Genomic DNA, 22,608 nt, shown 5'->3' with positions numbered 1-22,608 from the left:
CTTCCAAGGTGGGTAGATCTTGTGTCTTCCAATACTTTGCTATAAGTATTCTTGCTGCCGTTGTAGCATACATAAAGAATGTTCTGTCCCTCTTTGACACCAATTGGCCGACAATGCCCAAGAGAAAGGCCTCTGGTTTCTTAGGAAAAGTACATTTAAGTACCTTTTTCATTTCATTATATATCATTTCCCAGAAGGCCTTAATCTTCGGGCACGTCCACCAAAGGTGAAAGAAAGTACCTTCAGTTTCTTTACATTTCCAACATTTGTTATCGGGCAAATGGTAGATCTTTGCAAGCTTGACTGGGGTCATGTACCACCTGTAAATCATTTTCATAATATTCTCTCTTAAAGCATTACATGCCGTAAATTTTATACCGGTGGTCCACAACTGTTTCAGTCAGCAAACATAATGTTATGACCAATATCTTGTGCCCACTTTATCATGGCTGATTTCACTGTTTCATCTTGTGTATTCCATTTCAACAGCAAGTTATACATTCTTGACAAATTCTTAGTATTGGGTTCTAACAGTTCCATTTCTAATTTTGTTTTCTCCACCTGAAAGCCAATTTTCCTGTCCTGTTTGTAAACCTCCATTATTTGATAATAATGGAGCCAGTCTCGTACTTTAAACTTTAATTTCTCATAACTCTGTAATTTCAGTTTATCTCCCTCTTGTTCCAAAATTTCCCAATATTATGGCCATTTGGCCTCCACATTGAGCTTTTTCACAGCTTTCGCCTCCATCGGCGACAACCACCTTGGGGTTTTATTTTCCAACAAATCTTTATATCTAATCCAGACATTATGTAATGCTTTCCTGACAATATGATTTTTAAAAGCTTTGTGAGCTTTGACCTTGTCATACCATAAATATGCATGCCATCCAAATACATTGTTAAAACCTTCCAAATCCAAAATGTCTGTGTTCTCGAGGAGCAGCCAATCTTTCATCCAGCAAAAAGCTGCTGATTCATAGTAAAGTTTAAAGTCCGGCAGGGCAAATCCCCCTCTTTCCTTTGCATCCGTTAATATTTTAAATTTTATTCTGGGTTTTTTGCCCTGCCAGACAAATTTCGAAATGTCTTTCTGCCACCTCTTGAAACAATCCATCTTGTCAACAATTTGCAATGCTTGAAATAAAAATAACATTCTAGGCAATACATTCATCTTAATAACAGCAATTCGGCCCAACAAGGAAAGCTTCAAATTCGACTATATTTCTAGATCCTTTTTAACTTCTGTCCAGCATTTCTCATAATTGTCTTTAAATAAATTCACATTCTTGGATGTCATGTTAATCCCCAAGTATTTCACCTTCTTAACTACGGTCAACCCTGTTTCATTCTGGAACCTCTCCCTTTCAATAGCTGTTAAGTTTTTCTCCAATACCTTAGTTTTTTGTTTATTCAACTTGAATCCTGCCACTTGACCAAATTCTTGAATTAGTTCTAAAACCCTTTTCGTACTAGTGTCTGGCTCTTGTAAAGTAAGTACCAAGTCATCTGCAAAGGCCCTTAATTTATACTGTTTGGCTCCGACCTGCACCCCTTTAACCAGCTGGTCCCTTCTAATCATGTTTAGCAAAACCTCCAGGACTGATATAAAGAGTAATGGGGAAATTGGGCACCCCTGTCGTGTCCCTTTTTCTATTTTAAATTCTTCCGTTATCACATTATTTACAATTAGTTTAGCCTTTTGTTCTAAATATATCGCACCCATACCATTCTCAAATCCTTGCCCTACCCCCATCCCATGTAGATTCTTCTTCATAAAACTCCAAGAGATATTGTCAAAGGCTTTCTCCGCGTCCACAGATATCAGTACTGCTTTAGTGTTTATGTTCACCTCTAATAATTCCAGAATGTTTATTATATTCCTCACATTGTCTGACAAGTGTCTTCTTGGGAGAAAGCCTGCTTGGTCCTTATGAATCTCTTCCACCAATACTTTTTTCAATCTTTTTGCCAAAATGTCTGCAAAAATTTTGTAATCCACATTAAGTAATGATATAGGGCGGTAGTTCTTAAGCTGAGTCTTTTCAGTCTCTGTTTTCGGTATGAGTGTAATATAAGCTTCTTTCCACGATTCTGGTGCCCTTTTCCCCTCTAAAATTTCATTACAGACTTCATTACAGATTTGGAAGATTCCAGTTATTGAAGGTTGTAACAGCCACTCCTTCAAAGCTTTGTAGTATCTGGAAGTCAGCCCATCTGGTCCTGGAGATTTGCCCAGTTGCATATTTTGAATGGCACCTTCTATCTCCTGTTCAGTTATTTTCTGATTCAAATCTATTTTACTTTGATCAGAGATTTTTTGTAATCCATATTTCTTAAGAAACTCATCTATGTCCCTTTCATTCTGCGGCCCTTGTGAATATAATTTTTTGAAATAGCTCTGGAAACAGTTTCTAATCTCATTTGGCTTATAAATGTTCTTTCCTTCAACCTCTAGGCTTGTGACCGTATTTAATTTCTGTCTTTTCTTCAATTGCCAAGCCAGAAGTTTGCCACATTTATCTGCTGATTCAAATGTCCTTTGTCTTAATTGTTTAATCTTCCATTCTATTTCTTGATTCATCAATTCCATGTATTGCGTCTGGTATAACTTAATTTCTCTCAAGATCTCTTGGGACTTTGGTTTAGATCTTAATTTCTTTTCTCCTTCTTTTATCTTTTCCAATATCTTGTCCTTTTTCTCATTTTGGCTTCTCTTCTTTATTGTATTTTGTTGTATCAAGAATCCTCGCATAACAGCCTTACTTGCGTCCCAGACTACTCTTTTTTCAACATCTGTTTTTAAATTTATTTCAAAATAGTCTCTCAAAGTTTTTTGGGCCTTTTTGTAAACCTCTTCATCTCTGAATAGAGTGTCATTCGTCCTCCATCTAAAGGAGCCAGCTGTTGTTAACTTCATCTCCATCTTTACAGCATTGTGGTCGGAGCAGGTTTTTGGGCAGATTTCCACTTTCTTTATCTTTGGAGCCATCCCACTAGTAACCCATATTTGGTCAATTCTAGTCCATGTCATCATAGCTTCAGAAAAGAAAGTTCCCTCTCTCTCGAGGGGGTTCTTTGTTCTCCAGATGTCAATCAAGTCCATGTTTTCGGTCATTTCAAAGAAAGTCTTTGGTAGTCTCCCATCTTTGGAGACTACCTGTCTTTGTGCTTTGTCCATATTTGTAGATACTACTCCATTCATGTCCCCCATCAAAATTAAGTTATAGTCCAAATAATCCAGTAAGGTCTCGTGCAACTTCTTAAAAAATTCAGATTTCCCCTCATTTGGTGCATAGATTCCCACGATCAGAAATTTTTCCCCTTGAGCTTGAATTTCAATTGTCAAAAATCTTCCTTGTTCATCTTTAAACATCATTTTCGGCAACAATTTTTCCTTTGCATAAATCACAACTCCTCTTTTCTTAACTTTGTCAGAAGAAATAAATTCTTGTCCCAATCTTTTATTAATAAGTAATTTCCTATGCAACCTCGTCACATGTGTTTCTTGTAAACAAATCAAGTCCAATTGTTCTTTTTTCAATATATGAAATACATTTCTCCTCTTTCGAGGAAGGTTCAAACCATTGCAGTTCCAGCTTAGAAGTTGCAGGGCCATCTTACAGTTATTTACTTACTCCTCCTACCGCTCCGAGTAACTGTTCGTCCGCAATCGGTAATTTCAGTCCAAATGACAAATTAGCAATGTCAGGTATTGCTTCTTCTGATAATCCAGGTTCCACTCCAGCCACTTCTTTCAGAAGATCTTCTTCGTTGTCTCGTAGAAATAGATCCTTGTCACTCACAGATTTAATTTTTATTTTCCTTTCCTTATACTTAAAGGATAGGCCTGAGGAAATTCCCACCTGAAGAGTATTCTATTCTTTTTCAGTAAATCAACCAAGTCTTTGTAGTGAGCTCTGGCGTCTAGAATGTGCTTGGGGATGTCCTTAAAAATTTCCACAAAAGAATTTTCAATTTCCAAAGTCCTTTGATAATGTAAGTTCAACATTTTATCCCTTTCTTCTTTTGATCTTAAAGTTATCAGACAATCCCTTGGTTTCTTTCTATATTGTCTTCTGAAAGCAGCCTCTATTTTAAATTCTTTTTTCCCCAATTCCTGTTGCCAGAAGTCCAAAAATTCTTTTGTGAGAAAGTCCGCCAAGCTGTCTTTCTCACTTTCAGGCACTGCTCTTATTCTCAAATTTCTTTCTTTTCTTTGCATTTCAAGCATAGACAAAGCCAGCTCATGTTCTTCCAATTTTTTATGAACTGATGGTATCTTTTCCTGGGTGGTGACAGCAATCTCTTTAGCTTCTTCTGCAATCTTTCGAATTGTAGCTGATTCTTCTAAAAGTTTCCCAATAGACTGCGTGTTAGACTTCACCTTCTCACCTAGGTCATTGATACTTTTCGTATTCAGGCCAAGTTTTGCTGCAACGTCAGCCAGTTGTTTGCTGGATTCCGCACCTTGTTTTGTCAAAGATTCCAAAGACTCATTAATCTTACAAAGAGCTTGCGTTACAGCATCAGTAGACATAGCTTTTGGTTTTGCTTGACCAGCTGCAGCTGTTACTGTACCAGAAACTGAGGCCCTTCTCTGGTGTGAGGCGTCAGTCTTATGTTGTTTACCCGATCTAGTTCCATATGCCATAACACTCTCACACTAATCAAGGTCGTTCCCACGCCTGTAGATTGTTTTCAAGTGGAAGTTTCCAATGGCCTAACTTCTAAAATCCCATTTGCGACTGTTTTAACCAAGTCCTCTAGGGGGAAGAGTCTCCAGAATTGTTGCAACAAAATGTCTCTTTAAAAGGGTTCCAAGTTTCCTATTGTTACAAATCCCCCAAAGCCTTATAATCCAGTAATTCTGTATCTTTCACAGAGTTAAATTAAGTCAAGTATCAAATTTGAAGAATTTCCTTTAACAAAGTGACAGTCCTCTATTTGGCTTTCCTGTCAAGACAGTCCGTTCCCAGGGTTTTAAGACGGCAGATGTAGTTTCAAAAGTTCCTTTCATGCAGGTATATCAAATAAATCTTCCTCCCCCTCTGCTCCTGCCTGCATGAGGGGGATTTCAAATCCAATGTCTAGTTTACTGATTTAAAGTAGTCCTCTCAGATCACGCTTTGTACTCTCTTTGCTTTGATATTTCTGCAGTCCGGAAAGGCAGACTTCCTTATTTTTTGCCTTTCCCGTTTCCAGCCAAATTGTTCAGTAATTTATCCCAATTCCAGATAGTTATTTGTATCCTACTCACGGGTAGTTGTTTTCAGTCCAAATTTCAGGAAGGAATCAGCGCTCTCCGACAATGGCGACGCGGCTTCGCTCCACGGGCTTGAACGACGACTCTCAGCACCGCGCCTCACACCCGCTGCCGTTTCGGAGCCTTTAAAAAGGCTCCTTCATGATTTCGGGGGGGCGCAAAGGTGCCCGCCGAGTCTCTTGTTCACAGGCTTCCGCGCCTGTGATTTTTAAGGGTCCCCGCTTCGCCGTAGTGGTCAGACCCGAACTCGCGGAGCAGACTCCCTCCGGAGCTCGGAGGGAAATCCGCCATTAATCGCTGGCGCTGATAATATATTTTGAGGCATTCCATCTCACAATAGGCAGCTAATTTTCTTAGTGCTCTTCTAAGCCCTATGGGGGTTCTGGATAGTATTACAGCGTCATCTGCATAAAACAGAGCAGTGATGTGCTGGTTTGCTAACTTCGGAGGGTGGAAGTCGAGGTTATGGAGAGTGGTTACCAAGTTATTTAAATAAAGATTAAGTAATAAAGGGGTCAAAAGGCATCCTTGCCTAACACCCTTAAATGTTTTGATGGGATCTGTTAAGTGCCCTAGCTGGCTGCATCTGACTCTAAGGGCCGTATTTGAATGTACTACCTGAATTAAATATAGTAGCCTTCTATCAATGGTAGTGGCCCAAAGCTTGTCCCAGAGTCTGGTTCTGGGAACTGAGTCAAAGGCTGCTTTTAGATCAACAAAAGCTGCATATAGTGAGGCCTGCCCTCCTGAGTTATATTTTTCTATAAGGTGTTGTAACGTTAGGCAGTGATCTAGTGTGGACCTGCTGGGTCTAAATCCCACTTGTTCTGCTGCCAGAATGTCTTTATCCTCTAGCAACTCTGTGAATTTTTCCAGCAGGTGCTTTGTGTAAAGTTTGCTAATTACACTTAATAAGCTGATAGATCAATGGATCTCCTCTGTTGCCTTTTTTATAGAATAGAATGACTATGGCTGTTCCCCAGTCCCTTGGGATGCGGCAAGTATTGCCTATATTGTAGGATGTAAACACAGGAGCAGTCAATGGCAACATTCCTAGAGTGTACATGTTAGAACATAGGGAGGGATGTCTGTCCAGCAAGCAGGTAAACTTCCTGGGGACGGACTTCCTCCGCATGTGACCAGAGGTGGGTGTGGCCTCACCTGTGCAGGTAAATGATAAAAGCACAGGGCAGGCAGCCATTCTCTCTCTTGCCCCTCTAGCTCTCTTGCCTCTTGCCTCTCTCTGATCTTCATCTTCTGAAGGAGCAACATGCCGTCTTGGCTCTCAGCCAAGAGAGGACGGGACTATCTTGCTATAAGATAGATTCTGAATGTATGTAACCTTTTTAAAGCTGTCTGCCTTCTGGGATCATATTGTGAACAGAACGTGAGTAAACTCTTTTATACTTTTATAAAGACTGTGTTGTGTCTTGTATTTTAAGAGGGAACAAAAGGGGAAATTACCAGAGTAATTATTATAGAGGTTCTAGCGAACCTGTGCAAGCGTTACCGTTGCGAACTTAAAGGGGAATGTTATAAACTCTGCTGATTGTTTCCTGCTTGGCAGGGGGTTGGACTCGATGGCCCTTGTGGTCTCTTCCAACTCTATGATTCTATGATATTTTGGGAACTTGTTAGCACAAGTTGGATAAGGATATAATTAGTCAATATATCCTCTCCTGCACCCCAGAACATTCCCACATATATGAGTGAAAAGAGTGGCTTGGAAAGGGGCCTACCAGTCTGCCTATGATTTTAGCATTTCTGGAAGGATGCCATCAGGTCCAGGAGCTTTAGCCATTTTCAGTTGGTTTATATGGGATTTCACTTCTGTTTCCGAGACTGCTGGCCATTTAGCCAGCTGCTCTAATTCATGTTCCTGAATGGGATATTCAACATCCTCATAGAATAGCTTGAAAATAGGAGACCCAGTGGTCAGATGGGATTTGTGTGGATAGAGGGGAAACAGCCTTGGGGGAGCCGGAGGTAACCAATCTCCAAAATAGTGACTGTTTTTTTCCCTTTGCCGCGCTAATTAGATTCAACCAGCGTTTTCTGCTGTAGGCATATTTTTGGCGGGTTATTAGGGCTTTGTTTTTGTTTTTTAAAGAGAGGGGACAGAAAGATAGGCTTGTTGTCTAATAGCGTTCTCAGCTGTCTGGGCAGTTTTATAGGCAGTTTGTAACGTTTTCTTATTCAACACTCATATTCAACAAGGGGATCTTCTGGATAGAGGTTGCTCCTGGAGCCCTTTGTAGGTGTATATGGTTTTTCAGAAGTTAAAATCTCCTTTAGTTGGATGTCAAGTGTGGGGGTCCATTTAGCTCGACATCCAGGGCGCTCTAAAGCAATAATCTCTGCAGGGTATATTGTTTTCAGAAAGATTGTCTTGTTTTTGAGGGATACCTGCAGGTGTAATGGGAAGTGATCCCCTTCTACATATGGGAGCACTTTTAATCTCTCAGTTTTTGCTACTAATTTGCTATCAACCAATATAAAGTCAATTGTACTAGTTTTTGACCCTGACAGGAATGTATATTCCCCAGGGAATGTATTCCCCAGGGAATGTATAAACTTAGCTTCCTCGAAAATTTGAAAAGGCAGGCACTGGCGTAGTTTGAATATTGGTCCTTAGATAGCCTTGGGGTCTGGCGGGCTTCTGGGCTAGACGTCTTGGGAAACCCGACTTTGCACCTGTATTTGGCTGCTAAACTGGAGTCATCTGGCCCTAGCCTTGTGTTTAGATCACCCACCAGCAGAACCTTTGCCCCTGGATAATCCGAAATCAGCAACTTAACAAAGGTTTCTAATCTTTTCCACTTGCTATCAATGTCAATATTTAAGCTAGTTGAAGGAATATAAACATTTATAAATAACACTTTACATCTTCCCCGTGATATAACTAAGGCCATTGCTAGTTGGTCTAGGGAAGGCAGCTCTTTACAGGTGGCATTTAGACATTGAGAAATCAAGATGCAAAGCCCCCCTTTTAGCCTCCCCGGGCCTCTGCCCGGGACGGCCCTAATTGCATAAGCATAAAAACCTTCCAGAGCTGGAGTTTCCGCAGCCCATGTCTCTTGAAGGGTGATGATGTTAAAGTTTTGGCAATAGAATGGAATACCTTAGATTGAGATAAACATCTAGACCAACCAGCCACATTCCAGGAAAGGATATTTAGGGCATTGGCTGATTCTTGGATTTTGGGCACCCTCAGAGATTTTCAGCCGTTGATTCTTTAGGGCGGTGGAGTCTGGCGTATTTGTAGGGAGGTGGGGTAGGATAGAAAAACCTTTTGTAGTAAGGACTGATTTGGTGTGTTTAGTTTCTCTGACTGTCCACCCACTGTATCTGTATTTCAATCTTCCGTCTGAATGGCATCTAGAGATCCTAGGTCATCCGCAAAGATTGAGCTGTTCCCGGTCACTGGCACCACTAGTTTGAATTGGTGCATTATTGTTTGAGGTATTGAAGTGGGTGCTGGGGGCCCCATTTCCTCTGGGGTCAGGTACTGGCTTAATGTCCAATCTTCATTGGATAAGGGTTTTGTTGTGTGGTTTGCATAGTTGAATTCCAAAGGGGCAGGAGAGACTAGGAGAGGTATGAACTTTCTTATGGTTGATAATCTAGCAATTAGCGTGTCCTGGGACTGTTGAATTTGCTCAAGGGAGGCTATGAAGAACTGCTCATTCTCGTTGATGATATCTTTTTTTTTTTGTTTGAAAGAGGAGGATAAGGTTTTTTGAAGCTTAACCATCTGTTGGGGGACTTTGTCTGCTTCTGGCTGTGGCAGCTTGCAATTCTCAGCAGTGTTAGGTTTTGTTTTTAGTCTAACAAACTTGTGTGTTTCTATGAGTGGTGAAGGGTCACCAAAATCTTTGAAAAGACAGATCACCAACAGTCCAGCCCTTTGGAGCTTGTCTTTATTGGCTAAAATTTGTTTGGTTGTAGACCAGTCCCTAAAGGTCACCACTGCTGTATTTTGGACATTGTCAGATGAGAGAAATTTTACGTTGATAACATTTTTTTGCTGAGACGAGGCCTCTAATGGCTAAGTCGATTTTCTTGAGAATATTGGCTCTCCATTGTGCAAGCATGGGGAAGCCTCTGTATTTGGAGAGGGGTAGGAAGACAAGTTTATGTCTGATTAGGATTAAATTCTGACTGTTTTGGGCTATTTTGTCATGAGCCTTTTTGGGTAGATTTGAGTATATATGTTTTCCCTGAGGAGTCTTGTAGGAAGTTGATTGCTTAGGTGTAAGGATCTCAGGGGGTTACTTGAGAGCAATGAGGCAAATGCCTCCCTAGTCAGCTGTAAAGCCTCTTTATTGGTGCCAAAAACCCTTCACCATGCAGAGCGCCACTATTCCGTGGCTCGCTCATTCACTGGCAGAATCTGTGAGTGGGCGGTCCTTAAACCTTCCCCAGCAGAGTAGTTTCTTGACGCCCAATCTGCACCTCCCCTCTCGGCGCGGAAGCCAACTGCGCAGGGAGGGGTGGGCAACGGAGGACCTCTCTCCTCCCCGCTTTGCCCAGGCAAGGTGTCCTGGCTCCGCCTCACCTCCTCCAAGCCCTGAAGCTCCTCTCCACTGGAGGTGTGGTTACTCTCCTCCGCTGAGGAGGTGCTGCTTCCCACGATCTTTGGGGGCTCTCTGTAATCCATCCGGCTTTTCCCCTCTCGCCCCTGAGCCAATGGCAGTTCCCTGACATTAGGATCTGGGATTTCCTTTAATTTTACTGAGACTCCACTAGGGGGTGATGTTTGTTCTACTAGGTTTTGAGGCCTAACCTCTTGATGCTTTTTTAATATGCTTGGGCTTTGGCTCTTATTTTGGGTTGTTGTACAGTGGTACCTCGGGTTAAGAACTTAATTCGTTCTGGAGGTCCGTTCTTAACCTGAGACACCACTTTAGCTAATGGAACCTCCTGCTGCCGCCACACCGCCACCACACGATTTCTGTTCTCATTCTGAAGCAAATTTCTTAACTCAAGGTACTATTTCTGGGTTAGTGGAGTCTGTAACCTGAAGCGTCTGTAACCCGAGGTATCACTGTACTGGAGTGCTTTGTGTTTGAATTCTCCAACAGCTTAAATAACTTTGAGAAATTCATTTTTCCAGTACGAGAGGACAGCTTTGCCTTTCGGTGTCTCATTTTAACATTCTTAGATTTCTTCTTCTTGTGCATTGAACACTTTCCCTTTAAGGAAGATTTCTTGGGGGCAAGTAGTAGTTCTTCCTGGCCTGGTTTAGTTCTAGTTGTTTTTTTCTATTTTCAGTGCTTGACTGGATTATATTTCCATTTGGCTTGTTGTTGACTGCTTTATGGGGGCGGCAGTCTTCTTTTCTCCTAATTAGCTCAGTCAGGGAAATAAGCAGGCCCAAACATTCTGAGACGAAAATTTTGATTGGCTCAAGTTCTTTGCTTATCTGTTGTCATGGTACTGCCAGAGAATGCCAGGGAGGAGCAGGAAGTGGCGATTGAGGAAAGAGGGGAAAGCCAGGAGGCGGGAAGGCTCTCAGATGCTGAAGCAGAGCCCCAGCACCGAACAGGAAGTTCTGGCACCAATAGTGTGAAAATGCCTATTCCGTCTGCCAAGAAGGAGAGAGTTAAAGAGAAGGGGGGAGAGGCATCACATGAAACTTCCCCGCCTTTTCTGTTGAAGGAGAAGCCGGCATAGGCCACTCCCATAATCTGAACGGGTGTAGTCGGATGCATGATTGTAATGCACTGCCTGTACATATGTAAAATAAAGAACTGTAAATATCTCTGAGTGAGCAGAGGTACTTATTGCAAAGAGCATTCACAAGCCATCGCATCTGTGCTGAGTATTCTTTCAGCAGATCTTTATACAGCCCTATCAGAATGTAGGAATAGTTGTCCATGTCCAAATATTGTGCTCTTGTGTTGTTCAGCCACTCCTCCGACTCAGTCAAGGGAGGGGATCCCGCCTTCTCTCCGGACAGAGGGGATTGGGTGGGCTCGTTTGTCTTAGTTTCTGAGTTTCCTGATAGTGTCTCCTGCTCCTGTCGGGCCTCATGGACCTTGTTTTCTAAAGTTGCTTGTTGTAGCTCAGTTGCCAGATCAACTCCCTCCCCTCCTCCGTTTGCTTCCATATCCTTCCCATGCCAGGTACGGTCGACAGACCATTCGTGAGAGTGCAGGCTCTCCATGTTTCTTGTATCATCTGCTTTTGGTTTGAAATAGTATAAGATTTTGGCCTGCTTTTTCCGGGGGGGGGGGGTGTCTGCAACTTTTGTAAGAGAAATTCCCAGTTCTTTATAACTCTGTCTTGTGAGTACCATCCCCGGATTAGATTTGGGTTACTTTGCCCCATCCGTATATTTGAGGGCTTTGTTTGAAGGAAACTCAGAGCGTTGTAATTAGCCTCAAATAGTTTTAGATAACCTCAAGGAGTTTTGAATGGCTTCAGCGGGATTTCAAAGGGGCTTTAGAAGAGCCTCAAAGGAAGGGAGGATGTTTAAAATGCCGTCCGGCGACTCCCGGAGTCCTTATCTGCCTGGGATATAAACTTGTTTTCCGGGAGTGTGTCTTTTTTCCGTATTATTTTTTTAAAAGCTCCTACTCACTCTGCTGAGGCTCACAGGAGACTTGCTTCAGGTGCAATCTTCTTTTTGTACTGCAAACCAGGACTAATTGGAGGGTAATTGTCCTTGCAAGCCGCTCCCAGTGTTGGGGTGTGGGTGTGAGCTCCACACGCAGATCATCTGATACCCGGTTCCCGTCCCGAAATGGAAGGCGGGGAGCAGGAGACACTGAGTGCAAAGCATTTTAAATGCCCTCTGATACAGTATCTTAGAAAGAAAAATTTGGATCTAATTTACAGACATGTGCTGGATTAATGGGACAAGATAACCTACTAAATGAATCGGCCACTGAGTGATAACGTTTTGATTTTGAGAGAACTGAGGTATGATGGGGGAAGGGAGCCTTTACCCTTTCTTAATGTATTATGTTTGCTGCTTTGATGATTTGGCAGACCTCCTCCCAAATATTAATGGATTGATAAATGGCAGGATAAGATAATATTTATGGATTACTATAAAAACAAGACTGTGCAAGAATATTGTTTTGATGGAAAGCTTTGATCTTTCACTGAACTGAAATTAAGACTATGCCTTTTGAAGATCTACCACAGCTCTGGCAGGACACCAGATCGTTCAGGGATGGATGAGAAAGTTTAGTTGGAGACTTTCCTAGGGCTCTGGTGGGACGCCAGTCTTTTTTTTTAGTCTTCGACAAACAAAGATGGTATGTGTGACGCAGTGAAAATTAGCCCCTGAAAGCAGAGCAGTGTGAGCCAGAGAAGCTGTATTTGAAGGATTACAACAGGAAAAATGAAGAAACAAAAGGGAAATAACAACAACAATCTTTATTACGGCCCAGAGACCCAACTAATCATTACAAATCAATACACAGTTCGTACAGCCTACCTCCAGGTTAATCAAGCATTTTGTTTAGAATATATGGCCCATTTGTTCTTGCAACCACCGATAAAAACTTTGCCACTGCTAACGTTCTCGCTTTTGTCCGGTCTTCCAGTAGGAACCTGACATAGTGATCCTCTGATTTTCCCGGAAAAGGTACCAGCAAGGGTAGTATCAGTTCAGCCCTGGCCTGCTCATATTTTGCACAATGCAACAAAATATGATTTATGGAATCGATGCCTTGAGCACACGAGCAAAGTCTGTCCTGGTAGGGAACTCCTCTCAACCTGCCATCCAACACTGCAGAAGGAAAGACGTTTAGTCTGGCTTTGGTGAAAAGCCTTCGGTAGTTAGGTACTATCAGGTTTTTGATGTAAGATGTTAACTTAAAGACATACCCATATTGAACTCCTGCTGCCAGCGGACTACAGACTGCGTGTGTCGGAGCCAGCCGTTACAAATCGTGCTTTTTAGCATAAAATAAAGACACAGAGGCCAGCAATATTTCCATGGACGGAGGACAGCTCATTTCAGACTTCTCCTCTCCCTCCAGTCCTTTATTTACTCCCTTTGTTACTCTCCAGCCGCATGGCTACATTCCAATCTCTCACGTTACCTCACCCGGTCATGGCTTTAACCCACCCACAAATGATATAGGGTTACACTGCCCAGAGGGGGGGAACATAACTCCTTATAAGGTCAATGCATTCCAATACATTGTAAAGCTCAGAGTGCTGGTCAGCTGAGGTCAGGGGGCACCCTGCAATATTACAAGCCTTTACCGTGGCTATGACTCCCACATGCCTCCCACAGGGAAGTGCTGGGTGAGATCCCATGGACAGCAATACTAAAAGGAAAGGGAGTTCATGATGGCTGGGAGTTTGTTAAGAGGGAGATAGTAAAAGCACAACGTCAGGCAATACCAATGAGACGGAAACATGGAAGGTGCCTAAAGAAGCCAGGGTGGCTATCTAAAGAACTTTTAACTGAGTTAAGATTAAAAAAGGATGTGTACAAAAAATGGAAGAATTTGGAGCAAATGATTCAGCAAAGGAAACACAGCCCAGAATAACTAAGGAGATAGTACAAGAATACTTGGCTAGTTTAGATGTATTCAAGTCTCCAGGGCCAGATGAACTGCATCCAAGAGTATTAAAAGAACTGGCAGATGTGATCTCAGAACCACTGGCAGTCATCTTTGAGAATTCCTGGAGAACAGGTGAAGTCCCGGCAGACTGGAGGAGGGCAAATGTTGTCCCTATTTTCAAAAAGGGGAAAAGAGAGGACCCAAATAATTACTGCCCAGTCAGTCTGACATCAATAGCAGGGAAGATTCTGGAGCAGATCATTAAGCAAACAGTCTGTGAGCACCTAGAAAGGAATGCTGTGATCACCAATAGTCAGCATGGATTTCTGAAAAATAAGTCATGTCAGACTAACCTGATCTCGTTTTTTGACAGAATTACAAGCCTGGTAGATGAAGGGAACGCAGTGGATGTAGCCTACCTTGATTTCAGCAAGGCATTTGACAAGGTGCCCCATGATATTCTTGTAAAGAAGCTGGTAAAATGCGGTCTTGACTATGCTACCACTCAGTGGATTTGTAACTGGCTGACTGACCGAACCCAAAGGGTGCTCATCAATGGTTCCTCTTCATCCTGGAGAAGAGTGACTAGTGGGGTGCCACAGGGTTCTGTCTTGGGCCCGGTCTTATTCAACATCTTTATCAACGACTTGGATGATGGACTCAAGGGCATCCTGATCAAATTTGCAGATGACACCAAACTGGGAGGGGTGGCTAACACCCCAGAGGACAGGATCACACTTCAAAACGACCTTGACAGATTAGAGAACTGGGCAAAAACAAACAAGATGAATTTTAACAGGGAGAAATCTAAAGTATTGCACTTGGGCAAAAAAAATGAGAGGCACAAATACAAGATGGGTGACACCTGGCTTGAGAGCAGTACATGTGAAAAGGATCTAGGAGTCTTGGTTGACCACAAACTTGACATGAGCCAACAGTGTGACGCGGCAGCTAAAAAAGCCAATGCAATTCTGGGCTGCATCAATAGGAGTATAGCATCTAGATCAAGGGAAGTAATAGTGCCACTGTATTCTGCTCTGGTCAGACCACACCTGGAGTACTGTGTCCAGTTCTGGGCACCACAATTCAAGAAGGACACTGACAAACTGGAACGTGTCCAGAGGAGGGCAACCAAAATGGTCAAAGGCCTGGAAACGATGCCTTATGAGGAACGGCTAAGGGAGCTGGGCATGTTTAGCCTGGAGAAGAGGAGGTTAAGGGGTGATATGATAGCCATGTTCAAATATATAAAAGGATGTCACATAGAGGAGGGAGAAAGGTTGTTTTCTGCTGCTCCAGAGAAGCGGACACGGAGCAATGGATCCAAACTACAAGAAAGAAGATTCCACCTAAACATTAGGAAGAACTTCCTGACAGTAAGAGCTGTTCGACAGTGGAATTTGCTGCCAAGGAGCGTGGTGGAGTCTCCTTCTTTGGAGGTCTTTAAGCAGAGGCTTGACAACCATATGTCAGGAGTGCTCTGATGGTGTTTCCTGCTTGGCAGGGGGTTGGACTCGATGGCCCTTGGGGTCTCTTCCAACTCTATGATTCTATGATTCTATGATTCTATGATTCTATGCCCTTTTTCTTTCTTTAATTAATCAGACTTTTGTGAGACCGGAAGCGGGCCGCGGACTGGAGAACCATGCAGTACATACAGAAATTAAAGAAGGAATACATTGTATACAGCAACACAAAATAATGCAAATAACTACTATAATGATCACTAAAATCAATAAATGTCGAAGCCAACTTCCATCCGGAAGCCAAGAATATAAGAATTCTGATTCCAAGCTGCATGGTAGACTTCCTTTCTAGTTTATTAGCCATGCACTGGTGTCACTTCTATAGCACTGAGATTGGTCATTGTATGTTCCTGTAAGAGAACAAGAGCTATTAAAAGTGAAATTCAATGTATATTGACAGTTTGGATATATGCCCCATGATTCTTTCCCCTCCTTAATTTGAAAATAAATGGGGGCAGGCTCATGGAGGGTCAAGTGTACTGAGGGCCAAAAAGATTGCTTAGGGGATATAATATTTGTAAATCGAAAAGATCCATTGACAGGCACATCATGAAGCATTATGCCTGAATGACTCGCAAAAGGGGGCATGTGCATACACAGCCAGCATCTAGAAGCATTCAATAAACTGGTAAACATAATCATATCTTGTACAAAAATATTATTCCTCCATATCTTATGATAATTTTCTCCCCTAAAAGTCTTATTCAACAACGCTGTTCTTATAGTTCGAGAGTGGCTGAGCCGTGGATGCTGCCAGCCAAAGTAGGATTCTGATGACAGCTGCTTGCCAGCCGATGAGGTGAAATATGGTGGTTTCAACTGTATTGGGTCATCTGCTTCTCCTTGTATAACGGTGCAGCAAAGGATGGCAAGGCAAATGGTTAGGAAGGTGCATCCGCGGTTAAAGAGGCTCGCCATGGCCGCACACATCGAGCTGGAACCCACAAAGGCTTGTCCTCGACGTCCACTGCCGCGTACCCTCGTCCCCACGTGATCAGCGGGACAGGTCCATGCCACGGGGGATCAGGCAAGCGTCAGTACACCACCAAGGGGCGGGGAGTGCCTCCTCCTTCCTAAAATGCAATTCAGCGGGGGTATGGGTCCTATTATGTGGATATAAAAGATGGTTAAGTACAAAAAGAACTTGGTGAACAGCCGAAGGGATATCTGCTGTTGGTATGCTTCGGCCGCCAAGCTGTTTAAGCAATAGTGTTTTGAACGTCAGGTGTGCTCTTTCCACTATAGTTTGACCTGTGGAGTTAAAGGGTATGCCATGAGTTAATTTCACATTCCACAACTTACAAAATTCGAAAAATGTTTTAGAAATATAAGCTGGACCATTATCAGTTTTGATACGCGCAGGTTTACCCATGACTGAGAAACAGCGGATAGTGTGCTGAATGACATGCCGAGCTGTTTCCCCCCTCATGGGCGTAGCCCATATGAATCCAGAGTGGGTGTCCACCGTGAGGTGAACCTTGGAGACTGGAGCCAACACAGGTGTGTGTGTGACATCCATCTGCCAACACGCCAATGCAGACGTGCCCCTAGGATTGACAGCATCAAAAGGAATGGCCAGCTGAGATTTAGAACAAGAAGCACATTGGGAAACTATATCCCTTGCTTGGGCCAAGGGAATAGAAAACTGCTTTGTCAATGCTTTCGCAGGAAGGTGAAAGGTGTTATGACATAGTATAGGATCAGAAAAGAGAGAAAAGGTAGAAATGTTCTTCAATGCTGCATCTGCTCTTGCATTGCCCTCTGCTAAATACCCTGGGTGCGATGTGTGAGAGCGAAGATGTGCAACATAATAAGGGAACTCTCTGTGCTGAAGTAAGGCCTGCGGGGCAAGAAACAAGGAAAACAAGTCAGAATCCAAGGAAGGAGTTATATAAGATATTGGTAAAATAGCAAAAATGTGATATACATACTGAGTATCCACAATAAGATTGAAAGGTTGAGTAGGAAAGGATTGAAAGGCAAGAATCACAGCTGCTAGCTCAGCTCGCTGAGCAGAAGACTGTGGAGGGGTAAATAAACATTTCCATTTTCCTCCCTCCTCCCACGTCACTACTCCCCTACTTCTTGTTCCATCCATGAAAATGGTTAGTGCAGAGGGGAGAGGTGTGAGAGACAAGGGGATAGCCAAAACATAGGTGACCTGTGTCAGAAATGTCAAACTGTCATCCTTTGGAGGGTTAAAAATGATGACACCTATAAAATCAGCTAAAGCAATTTGCATGGCAGCATTAGTTATGAATAAATGCTGCTGTTCAGTCTGTGAGAAGGGAAGATATATTGATGCAACATCATAACCGTTTAAAGCTATAGCACGTGAACGTCCTTTGATAACAATGTCTGATGTGGATTCAATTATGGAATAAATGTTTTTTGGTGGGGTGTGCGGTAGATGTAGCCATTCTATAATGCAGATTGTCTTCTTCTTTTCCGTCTGAGCATATAAAATTCCTGTTGGCAACAACGGTGTAGCAAACACTGCCAGATGCAGCTTGTGTGCAGCACCTCTAGGTGGCGCATGCGGAAAGGTTTCAATGCTTCACCCACAAAATGTTGACAAAGTGTAGGGGAGTTCCGCATGCCTTGAGGCAGGACAATCCACTGATATCGTTGGATGGGCTGTGAATTGTGATATACTGGCAATGTAAAAGAAAACCGTTCCCTGTCTGCTGGAGCCAGTGGGATGAAGATGGTTCAATGTGGCCGAAAGTCAATTGTTCAGAAATAAGCTGTTCAGAAACAAGATGGTGCCATTGCTGCGGATTTTTCTTTTGGTGGAGGCCACCGTTCTACCCGCACTGAGGTATCGGTGATCCTGGTTTGCCACGCTGGAAACGTTGTATCGGTGGCTACAGGCTGGTTTTCATTGAGCGCTGCTGCCAGCAGATGAATCTCGTGGGTGGTTGTATCTACAGACTGACAAATGCGAAGCATGGCTGCTGTGTCTGTGGCAGGATTGTGTATTTTCGGTTGTAACGCAATCTTACAATCCTCATTGGCATTTTCAAAGGCCAATTGTTTGATAATTATTTGTTTGGCTTCAGGATTTTCAATTTGACGACTCACTGCTGTAAGCAGCCTGTCCATAAAGGAAGAATATGATTCTCTTGCCTCTTGCCTGATTGAACCCCACCTTGATTGAATACTGGGTTCTGGGATTTTTCTCATTGCTTTTTTAGCAGCAAGAGCAGTATCCCTCAATAAGATCTGCAGCAGTGTGGCTTGTACTGAAGCCTGAGCGAAAGGACCACGCCCCATCATGGCATCTATGACATCTGCGAGGGTAATATTTGGATTATTTCCCCTGATTTGTTGTAACAAGGCTGGAGCATAAGCACGGCAGGCAGTTTCCCATTTGTGAGCAAACAAAACACCTGCTGATGGGGGTAACACTGTACGTGCCAAAAGCTTGATGTCATCTGGAACCAAAGGCTGGGCTAATGTGGCTTCCAAAAGAGCCTGTGTGAATGGGGCTTGAAGTCCATTTGTCCTTACTGACAATTGAAGCTCTTTCAAGATTTTAAAGTCAAAAGGTTGGTGCTGGGCTTGAGTTCCTGCTGGAGCACCAGCAGGGGACACAATGACAGGGAATGCCATAGTATCCTGAATTAAGGAACAGGCAAGGACTGCACGTTGAAAAGGGGTAGCTGGGTCTGCCTCTGAAAGATCTGGATTATTGCCAGCCAGACCACGGTATTTTTGCAGGATTGGGTCCTCTGGTGAGGAACTGTAGTCCGGAGGCTTGGGGTCTGGAGCTGCTGGCAGGGCAAGGATTGGAACAAACTCTAACATAGCAGACTCTAACACAGCAGGCTGGATTAAAGAAGCTGGAGGTTGTGTTGGCAATGCAGCCAGGGAGATATTTTTTGGTGATAAAGAACCCATGGCATAATGAACCTTGCACCATGCATTTAAAATCCGAGAACTGATGCTGGGGAGCTCATGAAAATGTTCACCAATCTTGTCCCAAAGTTTTAATTCACATGTTACATTCAAAGGAAACCAGGGACAATGTTCATGAATGCACAGAATGAGCTGTATCAAATCACCCTCTGGAACTTCCAATTTGTTGGAGGAGAGGAGAAATTTTAAGTCTTTTAAAAACTTCTGTTGTGGAGTAGTCAAGGAGCTGCCCATTTTTCAAAAATCAATATAATAATAATAATAATAATAATAATAATAATAATAATAATAATAACGGAACGGACTCACCAGGGATCCTAAGATGCTTCAGCGCTGTGCAACCCTTGCCGGGCGTGGTGAGCCAATGATATCCACTGCTTGGATAGAAAAACCTCTCACGGTTTCTTTTAAAATCCTCTTAGTCTGCCTCAGACTGTTTGCTTTAATTTTGCCTCTTTTCTTTAAATGGCCTCTTCTTTTAAGTTATCCTCAGAGAGGGCACCACTTGTCGGAGCCAGCCGTTACAAATCATGCTTTTTAGCATAAAATAAAGACACAGAGGCCAGCAATATTTCCATGGACGGAGGACAGCTCATTTCAGACTTCTCCTCTCCCTCCAGTCCTTTATTTACTCCCTTTGTTCCTCTCCAGCCGCATGGCTACATTCCAATCTCTCACGTTACCTCACCCGGTCATGGCTTTAACCCACCCACAAACCATATAGGGTTACACTGCCCAGAGGGGGGGGAACATAACTCCTTATAAGGTCAGTGCATTCCAATACATTGTAAAGCTCAGAGTGCTGGTCAGCCGAGGTCAGGGGGCACCCTGCAATATTACAAGCCTTTACCGTGGCTATGACTCCCACATGCGTGTGATCGAGATCGCAAGTCACTGTGTGCATTGTCCCATAATCTTTGCTTTAAAACCTTTTGGGCGCCTTCATAACCCAGGTAATACAGTTGGGAGGGAGACAGACCAATAGAGGTGGCTTTTTTAGCCATGGTTTTCTGCCATTTGCTGACAAATTCCTCATTGGTCAGATGTTGGTACAGACCCTTCCCTAGATTAAACACTGAAATCCTGAGCCAATGTTTTAGGGCAGCCCACCACGCTTTAGTTGAAATTGGGCATTCATCAGCTTCTAACAGAAGTACGGAGTTAGGGACGCAGTTAGGTACCTGCAGCAGAGATCGTATAAATTTTGCCTGAAAGCCATCTAGCTTTGGCAGGTCCCCATTATGCCAGACATTTGCTGCATACAGGAGTTGGAAAACGGGCTTTGAGTTGAAAACCCTTAAGGCTGCTGGAACATATTTGCCTCCCTTTGTGAAGAAGAATCTATGTATGGCTAGCTTTGTAATCTCCGCCTTTTGAAGGGAGGTTTGCCAATGGTGTTTCCAAGAGCCTGTATGATGGAATCTGAGCCCTAGGTAACTGAAGTATTTTACCTGTTCAAGGTTATGGCCATCCAGCACCCATTTAGACTGGGAGAATCTTCTTTCGAAGACTATAATTTTAGATTTTTCATAATTAATGGATAAACCATTTCCAGAACAGTAATCAGAAAATTTCTTCAACAGATAATTCAAACCCGGTCTGGAACGTGAGATGATGGCTGCGTCATCAGCATATAACAGAGGGGTCCTTCTCATTCCTATTTTTGGAATGTGTCCATCTGGGTCCATTAAGTTCTCTTCTAGGTCGTTTAAGAATAGACAAAACAATGTGGGGGCCAAAATACAACCCTGTCTCACCCCCCTAGTCATCTCGATGCTGTTCGATAGCTGTCCCTGTCGACCACATCGGACCTGCAGTTTGGTTCCATTGTACAGGGCTTTTATGAGAAAGAGAAGTCGTTTGTCCTGCAAAATCAGACTTAATTTGGACCATAGCTGGGATCTGGGGATGGAGTCAAATGCTGATTTCAGATCCATAAAGGCCACGAAGAGTTTACCCTGTAGAGGCCTGGTATACTTCTCAGCTAGGAAGGACAGCATTAGACAGTGGTCTGTTGTTGAATGGTTCTCACGAAAAGCTGCCTGGGCTTCAGATAGTATATTATGTTCATTTAGAAAAGTTGTCAGTTTGCTACTGAGGAAATGGGCATACAACTTTCCAATTATTGAGAGCAGGCTAATTGGCCTATAATTGGAAGGTACATTTGGGTGGCCTCTTTTAAAAGATTGGAACTACTATAGCATGTTTCCAGCTATATGGTACCTTACCCGAGTTATTTACTACCCTAAAGAGTGCTGCCAGAAGTGGAGCCCACCAGTGCTGGTTTGATGTAATCAACTCTGCTGGGATAAAGTCTTTCCCCGGAGCCTTTCCACTCTTCAGATTCCCAATTAATGTATGGACTTCCTCCACAGTAACCGGCCTCCAATTAGGGAGCAGTGGCAATTCTGCCCTGTCATCCTCCTGGAAGCTGGAAGGGAGGTTTGGATTTTCCATAAATATATTTCTAAAGTGATTCTCCCAAACCTGAGCTGGAATGACACAGCTGGGGGCTGAGGAACTATTTTTCATTGAGTCGGAGACCAGTTGCCAAAAGAGTTTAGTTTCATTGTTTAGTGAGGCATTCAATAGCAGGGACCAGGAATTTTGTTCGGACTGCCTTTTTTTTGAGGCCAAAAGGGCTTTATACTCTTTTTTGATTTTGAAATAAGCTGGAGGTAAGTAGTTTAATCCAGCGTTTCTATAGGCCAAATAAGCGTTCCTTAAGGCTTCCTTCTTTGTGCGGCACTCTTGGTCAAACCAACCGCGCCCTTTTGCAGTGCGTGGCTTGCCGGCTGAGTTTATGTTAACCGAAACCACATCCTGCAAGGACTCAATGAGATTTTCGTAAGCCGTCAGGGAGGAGTCTATTGATAGATTGTTTATTATAATTTATCTTAACTTAATTGCAGTTTGTGAATTCAATCTATTCTCAACTGCAATTGCTATCTCAGGTGTCCATTTTTTCCTACGCAATGCTGGATAATTTGCTTTATCTATGACCTCATGTTCTATGTGAGAGTGCTGAATTGAATTTTGGCCAGTAGTGGAGATGATGGAGTAGGTGGTCGCTTTCAGTCCTATTATCTATGGTGAATTTTTTTTTTAAAGATATTTATTGAAAGTTTTTAAAATATAGCAAAAAATGAAAAATAAGCATACAAAATAACATACAAAATAAAAAACAATTAAAAACACACATTAATTTTCAATAACATAACTTCCGTACACTTATTTCCTCAGACCTCCTCACACCTCCCCACCCTGTATTCCAGTTCAATTTGTTAGTTCAGCAAATCCTTACCATTAAACTTTTACCCATTTGTGAATTTTTTTTCATGTCTCCTAAAGCATTACAGCTGGAA

Source organism: Podarcis liolepis (assembly GCF_965112155.1).
Source record: "Podarcis liolepis genome assembly, chromosome: W".
In the NCBI taxonomy this organism is placed as follows: domain Eukaryota; kingdom Metazoa; phylum Chordata; class Lepidosauria; order Squamata; family Lacertidae; genus Podarcis; species Podarcis liolepis.
Note: the sequence above shows the minus strand (reverse complement) of the source record.